General features: G+C 40.5%; 1 long non-coding RNA gene across 2 annotated transcripts; it reads left to right on the top strand.

Annotated features, from left to right (window-relative positions):
- Nucleotides 1-795: 795 nt before the first annotated feature.
- Nucleotides 796-5,162, top strand: LOC123645882. Of its 2 annotated transcripts, none has more exons than XR_006737733.1 (3): nucleotides 796-837; nucleotides 1,189-1,267; nucleotides 4,769-5,162. It is a non-coding gene; the product is annotated as an uncharacterized LOC123645882 (long non-coding RNA). The 2 variants fall into 2 exon arrangements; XR_006737732.1 differs by lacking the exon at nucleotides 796-837 and adding an exon at nucleotides 842-856.
- Nucleotides 5,163-8,172: the final 3,010 nt, after the last annotated feature.

The following is an 8,172-nucleotide window of genomic DNA, read 5'->3' as shown; positions in this document are numbered from 1 at the left end:
TTCTCCATCTGCAAGCAAAAGGCTTGAACTCACTGCTGTCACGATTTGCACTATTGCACTATATCCGCTATTGCAGCAATGCACGATTATCAAAATGCAAACTTATAAAATATCTTTTAAAAGACTACTCCCTACTTTCACAAGCATATTCTTTTTCTTAGATAAAATACCAAAATGAACCAAAAATTTTAGGTTACTAAAAAGGAAGTACATACAAAGCCTCGGACATATTGGTCACATTTTTTTTTTTTTTTAATAGAGCAGTTTCAATAGCCAGGCAAGCTTTGTGTGAGATACACTTGTCATTCTAGGCATTGTGGGTAAATATGACCTTGAGTTCATTTTTCACATGTCCCATTTTCCCCCTGGGGACAGTTTCAATCATTATTACCAGAACTCAGCACCCAGATAAGCCCCAGGGAGTGATCTTCCCGCTGAAGGGGCCCCTGAGTAACCAGTGCAGGTATAAAGATCTTGGGTGGAACTAATGAAGCACTTTGATGGTTCAGAGATTTTTCAGTGGAGAGAACTCATTCTCCCCTTACCTCCAGCTCCCTGAGCCACTTCCCTAGTTGTGCTAAACCCCCAAACAAGGAGCAGCAAAGAGCATTTCCAAAAGAAAAAAAAGAGAGAGAGAGAGAGATCAAAGTTGCAGACAGTGTCTGCCTCCTGCAGCTTTTTCTTTCTTGCTTCTGCTCTGTTCTTTCCACTCTCCCCACCCACTCAGTCTGTTACCGGGGACGCACAGTTCCCGTGACTTAACCTTACTTTTTCCTTTCGGCCCCTCAGGCATGATTTGTTCTTCTCGGGAGTCAGAGCTCACTTCCCCAGCACCAGGTGGGCTGGCTGTGAGCAGGTGAAGTTAGCTGGGTGTAATTTTCAAAGAGCCATTTATTTTTCTGGCAGGAGCAAGCCCCAGCGATCTACCTCCATTAAAACTTCAGTTCAGAAAAGTGAATCTGACAGCCCCAGACTCCTGGCCTCAGAGCTCTTGATTATTAATAATTTCTGTGCTCAGAGCTCCAGGTGGGGATGAGGAAGGGAGTTCCTGGGTAACTGCTGGAGGTGCATTTACAGGCCACGACTACTCTCGCAGCTTTTTCACTCAGTGACGTGGAGCTGCGATTTGTCACACTTTGCATAAGCCAGCTCATGTAATGCCTTAACACCCTTATTCCCATATTATAGGTGAAGAAACTGAGGCACAGGGCGGTGAAGTGGCTTGCCCAAGTTTGCACAACTAGGAGTTGGGGACATCGGATTGGAGGTACGGTCTGTCTTACTCTAAAGCTCGAGTCTTTTCCACTTGGGCTGCTTCTCTCCTCTCCTCGAGGGCACTGTCTGCTCCGTGCTACGGAGACTGGGCTGGGTGCGGGTGGAGACTGCGGTTTGGTGCAGAGGGCTGGGTTTGGCTAGGTTTGAGGGAAGCTCGAGCTTATTTGGTAAGCAAACGTGGACTGTCCCTGCTTTGGCTGTAGGAATATCTTCCTTCATTCTTGGTCTTCTTCATGTTTTTGAATCCCAGGTACAGGGCGAGAAGTGACTGTAGGTGACACTTAGCATACAACAGGCTAGAATTCCAGTCTGACTTGGCAACTAATGTATGTGCTTATGCGCCAAGTTATTGGACACGTGGGCTAGGGGCAGAGAGTGACCTCACCGCTCTTTAATTGTCTTCTTTTTCATTCCTCATCTTCGTCTTCCTCCTTGCAGTGGGGCCGAAGGTCTCAGCATCACCCTGTTTCCCAAGCAGGTCTGCGGTATCTTCCTGGCCCGGGTCAGGGAGGACTGGTTAGCAGCTGGTCTGTACCGTCCAGGCTGGTTTGGGGGAGGAACGGATGGGGCGCAATCTTCCCAGCGGCAGCAGGAGCCCCTCGGGGAGAGCTGCTGAAATCTCTGCAGGCCGCAGGGTCCTGGGATTCCCGCAGGTGCAGGAGGCTCCGTGTCTTTGGGGACTGCATTAGACAGATTCCAACCTCCGCTGAATCCCCTGGGCTTGCTCTTACATAATTGCTCCTTGTTATTTACTTTTAAAAAATCCCTAGTGAGGACTATAAACGCTTTATTTTAAAATAATCTTTCTTGGTTATTTGGGGCGGGAGGATGGAGTTCAAATGTATTACCTATTCATTCTGGAACATTTAAGAAAAAAAGAAAAGCAGAAACAAGAAAAATAAATATTTCCTGTAATCCCGCCAACTTGAATAACATTTTAAAAAATGTATAGCCTCTCATTCTTTTTTCTAGATGTGTCTATATTCACTTTTATTTGTAAAAACAGAATTACATTGCATTTACTGTTTGTGTCTCCCCACAACACTGGCCAGCTAACATTCATTTCTCTCCCTTCTGCTTTGCCAGCCAACCCTGACTTTGTTCAGATGTAGGACAGCCATGTGCCGTGGGGAAGGCTGGGACCTTCTCCAGCCCGAGGGAATGAAACTTCATTGGTCTAGGCTATTCTTGATAATTCCTCTTGCCTTGTCAGTGATTACCTCGGGAATAAGCATGTGACATTATTTTGGGAATAAGCAAAGAGACATGAAGAAAGTCTGTAGGGAGTTTCTGGGAAAAGTTTCTTTGCTCTTAAAAAAAATAACTGACTTACAGAAAGAAAGTTCCCTTTTTAATGTCTGGATATGGTTGTCGGCTGTGTCTGAAACAATGGCAGCCATTTTGCAAACTTGAGGGATGCAGGAGCCAGCTTGGGAGGATGAGCTAATGTCAGAACCAGGACTACTGTTCCTTTGTTAAGCTTCTGAATAAACCAATCTTGCCACCATTCCAAAACTGGGCATCGTGATAGGTGACAACATAAATAGCTTTATTGTTTCTGTTGTTTAAAATTTTCTGTTACTTGCCGCCAGAATCATCCTATCTAACAAAATTTCTCTTGTCATTAGATATCCTTCTGCAACGTTCTTCTAGATGGGCTTATACTATTTATTTTACACTCATTCCACGATTTGTGCAACCACTTCCCTGTTTTTGGACACTGAGTGCATTCCCATGCTCTTGCTCTTCAGCACTGGGGAAGTGGCACACACACTTGCACTCATTTCTTACCTCCTTAGTTTAAATTCTGGGTTAAATGTTGTGAACGATTTTAAGGCTTGTCATATACATTACAAGTTGCCTAGGAGTCATTATTGATGTGTTTTTTACTAACCTTTAGAAATTCTTCACATAAGGTCTAGCTTCTCTCTCTCTCTCTCTTTTTTTTTTACAGTGATCTATCAATTGCTGTTAGAAGAATCATTATTAAAAAGTATTATTCCTGCAAGTGAGGACTTATTTTGCAAAATGAGTTCCATTTACATAAAGTTATGTCTTGTAATAAACTTTAGCACTTTATGGGCTTCTATCATATTACATGGAGTTCAAATTATTAGAATCTTACGATGTTACATCCCAGGGCCATGTAAGGTCATGTTTGGGCTAATGGTTCTCAACTCTGGCTACATACTTGAAATCACCCGAGGAACTTAAAAAAAATATATAATGAGGCATAATTGATGTACAATAAACTGCATATACAAAAGTGAACAATTTGATAAGTTTTAACATATATATATACCCATGAAACCATCCCCGCAATTAAGATAATAAGCGTATTCATCACCTCCAAATTGTAAGCCCCACTATCCTTAGTTGCCTGATGTTTCGTGTCTTGAAACCCATTGTTTCATATATTTTGGGGTTCTTTTTTTTGTTTTTTTTTGTTTGTCTCAGGTGGGGGGAAAATCTACTCCCTCATACTCTATCTTGCACCAGAGCAGGTATCTTCCACCTGGGGAGCTTTTAAAAAATAATCTCTGGGCTCCACCCAAGGCCAAATGAATTATAATATTTGGGAGAAGGCCTTGGGAATCATATTTATTTTTTATTAAAGTATATAATGTATATGCAATAAAAGTCATCCTTTTTAGTATGTAGTTTTGTGAATTTTGTCACATGCACACAGTCATGTAACTATTATAATCAATATAGAACAGCTCATGCCTCTCCAAATTCTTCTATGTCCCTTTGTAGTCAACCTGTCCCCCTACCCCTGGCTCCTGGCAACCATTGATCTGTTTTCTCTTCCCACAGTTTTGCCTTTCCAGAATGTTATATAAATGAAATCATGCAATATGTAGTTTTTTATTCATCTGGACTTTTTCACTTAGCATAATGCATTTGAGATTTATCAATTTGCTGATACAGTATGTCAATAGTTCATTTATTTTTATTATTGAGTGTACATTCCACTGTGTAGATATGCCACAGTTTGTTTGGACGCTGAGTCCCCAGCTAAAAGACATATGTTTAAAAAGCTCCCCAGCTGATTCTAACGTACCTCCAGGGTTGAGAATCACTGGGGTAGGTAAAACTATACAACAGTCCAATTAAGGTAAACATTAGGCCCCCTCTCTTGCTGCCTACCTCCCCCTTCAGATTACGTTATCCTGTATCAGTAGCCTCCTCTGCCTTATCAAATGACTCATGCTCTAAAGCGTCCCCCAGTCAACTCAGACTCTCCTTCTAAGAGCCCACTCTCTGGGACAGTCATACGGCCACCCCATGTGCCAGCCTCCCATTGCTTATTTGCACTCATTCATCAAAACGCAGACCTCCCACATCCACTTTCTCATAAAATTCCACTTGGATTTCTAAGATGACAGCATTCCACTGGTAATTAATATTAATGCTTTAATGGTATATTAGGATTCTCTAGAGAAACAGAACTAATAGTGTGTGTATGTGTGTGTGCATTTATTTATGACAGGAATTGATTCACACAATTATGAAGGCTGAAAAGACTTATGATCTGCCATTTGCAAGCTGGAGAACTGGCAAAGATGGGAGTGTAAATTCAGTCTGTGTCTGAAGGCCTGAGAGCCAGGAGCCCTGACGTCCAAATGCAGGACGGGATGGATGTCCCAGCTCAAGCAGAGAACAAATTTGCCTTTCAAGAAGTTCCCAGAACCATTAGCCTAAGACACCTGAAATTGTCCTTGATTAAAAAGAGGATCTAATTCTGATGGATCCAGAATAATGATATCTATATTATTAATGAAACTATGATGACTGAAAATGTTTGTTTTTCCAGTTCTTTTGTCTTTCATTCTAGGAATGTTTAGTCAAACTACCATGTTTAAAAACTCTTGAAATAATTTGTTTTTATATATTTATGCCTCCTACTTGATATATAGTTAGGTTCATTTGTTTTATTTTGCCTTAGACTTATAGTGCTTTTTTCCTATTTTTATTTAAGTGTTTATTTTAATATATAAAATATTTATAGAGCTCCAAAGTTTAATATATATAAAAGTACATATAGAGAATTCTAGCTTCTATCTCTGTCTCTTCCACTCTATTCTCTCCTACCTCCATAGTTAACCTCTTCTGAAAAGTTTTTTATTTATCCTTTTAATATTTATTAACTATAAATAATTATACATTATATACATATATACAAATGTATATTCATTAATCCCTATCTAAGCTAAGTGCTATTATACTCACTTTACTCTCGCGTGCTTATTTTACCTAAAATATATCCTGGAGATGATACCATAGATTATAGAGAGGTATTTGTTATTCTTTTTCACAACTGCATGACACTGTATTGTGTGTATATATCATAGCTTAATCAACCAGTTCCTTCTACCTGGAATTTGGGTCTTTCCAGTTATTTGCCAGTTTAAATAGAGCTGCAATGAACAGACTTTTACACACAAGCCTCGGTTTTTTGCCTTTGTATTTTTGCAGGGCAACTTGGGGATAGATTTCTAGAAGTGTGGTTGCTAGGACAAAGGGTGAAGGGGTATGCACAAGATGTTACAAGATCACTCCTATAATGTTTGTAATGTTTTGCCTTTCCTCCAGCAATATATAAGAGTGCCAGTATCCCCATAGGCTTGCCATAGCATATTTTGCTAAACATTTGGATTTTCGCCCATCAGTTAGGGGAAATGGTATCCTCAAAGAGTTTTAATTTGCATTTCCTTTGCTTGGGTGGTCCAGGACTTCCATTTGGTATATGGAAGTGGCTGCCAGCTGTCGGCCTCAGCCCAAACTGAGAACAGAGATTTCCAATGTAGCCACCTGTTTCAGACTTCCTGAGTTCTCAGCTATGCACCAGCTTGGTGGATTACATATGGAAGCTTCCATCCTTTCTGGAAGTCAGCTTCCTTCTGTCTCTTCTCTTCTTTGTGCCTGTAACTTAAGTCAGTGGTTCTCAACGTGTGGTCTCTGGACCATATCAGCATCATCTAGAATTTTTTTTTTTTTTTTAGTTGAGGTAAAACCCACATAACATAAAATTAAAGTGAACAATCCACTTGCATTTAGTACCTTCTCAAAATTATGCAACTATTACCTTTATTTAGTTCCAAACATTTTCATCACTTCAAAAGGAAAACTTCTACTCATTAAGCAGTCACTTGCCCTTCTCCTCTCACGCCAGGCTCTGGCAACCACTAGTCTGCGTTTTGCCTCTATAGATTTGCATATTTTAGATATTTCAAATAAATGGAATTATACAATGTATGACCTTTTGTGTCTGGCTTCTTTCACTTAGAATAATGTTTTGGAGGTTCATCCATGCTGTAGCATGTATTAGTACTTAATTTCTTTAACTTCTCAGAAATGCAAATTTCCTTCCTCACCTAAACCTAGTGAATAAGAAACTACGTGGGTGAAGCCCAGCAATTTGTATTTTCATAAGCCTCTTGGAGATTCGATGCATGCTAGAGTTTAAGAACCACTAACTTAGTGAATATCAGTGTATACTGTTTAACTCAGAAGAAAGTTGTTGGGTTCCTAAATTCAGGATTTTCTTATTCAGCTAAAAGACCACAGGTGAGGTAGGCATTTTAAAAGCAAAATATGTTTTCCTTTTTCTTGATGTAGGATAGGGCTGTCAGGATCTGGAAAATTCATTTCTTACCTTAAGTATATATATATATGTGTGTGTGTGTGTGTGTGTGTGTGTGTGTATCTCAAAAAACTATAACACATCCTTTCAAAACAATCCCAAACTATTTTTAATCTCACTATGTTAACATCAATCTCTTCCATTTTGTTTCTATCCTGTTTATGGATAGCTAATTGTTTCTCAAACATCTCCAGATGTGCCTTCCATCGTTCCATTACCCAAGCTGGACATTGTAGGTGCCTTCCATCATTCCATTACCCAAGCTGGACATTACCCAAGATGATGTCAGCTGACTCCTTTCTTCCCTCTCTCTCATGCAGTACAGATTTTGTGCTGTAAATATGACATGCTTAGACCCAAGAGTCCACTTAAAAGGCTTGAAGTTGCAATAAAATCTAAATTCCAAATTTCATCTGTGGCATTTTCCCTACCTGGCCCTCTACTAGTAATTTGTAGATTAGAAGGGAAATTATTTTGAATGATGAGGGAACCTGTAGTAGAAAATGCAAGGAACCAGGAGTCAAATGATCTGGGTTCAAGTGCAGACTCAATTCATGCACTTGTTCATTCACCAACACAGTATTTATTGAGCGCCACATAAACTATATATTGGGTGAGAATAGAACAGTGAACAAGAAAAACACTGCTCCACTCCTCCCCAATTTGGGGGAGTTTAAAGACTAGTGACAGAGCAAATAAGCAAAGAGGTGATTTCAGCATTGTCTGAAATCACCCCACTACCATGGGACAGTGCTTGTCAAATATGCTATGTAGTATACGGGAGAGGCACTTACTCCAGTGGTGACAGTGGGGGTGGGGAAAGTGGGGGCCACAGAAGGTTCCTGGGGGGAAGGGATGACTAAGTTTAAACATGATGAGTAGAGTTAGTTAAGGAAATTTAGGATTGGGTGGGGCAGGAGTGGTTTTAATGGAAAGAGCGTTCCAAGGAGAGGAAACGGCATATACATATTTGCAGGGAGAGGAGTATGTCTCATACTAAAGGAACCGAGAAGATTTTATAACGTTGGATTGTAACGTTGAGGGTGAGTCTGGTAGGACATCGGGAGAGCAAGAGTTGAGGCTCTAGAACTAAGTGAGGACCGGGTACGCTTGTTACAAAGCACAATGGAAATCTTCTGGAGGGTTTTAAGCTGAGATGCGAGTTATCTGCTCTGCATTTTAGTGGCCACTTGGGCTACATGAGAAAGTGAGTTGGAGGGCATGAGAGAGGAGGTAGGGAGGCCAGGGAA

This window comes from Lemur catta, chromosome 10 (assembly GCF_020740605.2).
Source record: "Lemur catta isolate mLemCat1 chromosome 10, mLemCat1.pri, whole genome shotgun sequence".
Lineage (NCBI taxonomy): Eukaryota > Metazoa > Chordata > Mammalia > Primates > Lemuridae > Lemur > Lemur catta.
The sequence above is the reverse complement of the archived record's forward strand: the minus strand, read 5'-3'. Positions and strand labels throughout refer to the sequence as shown.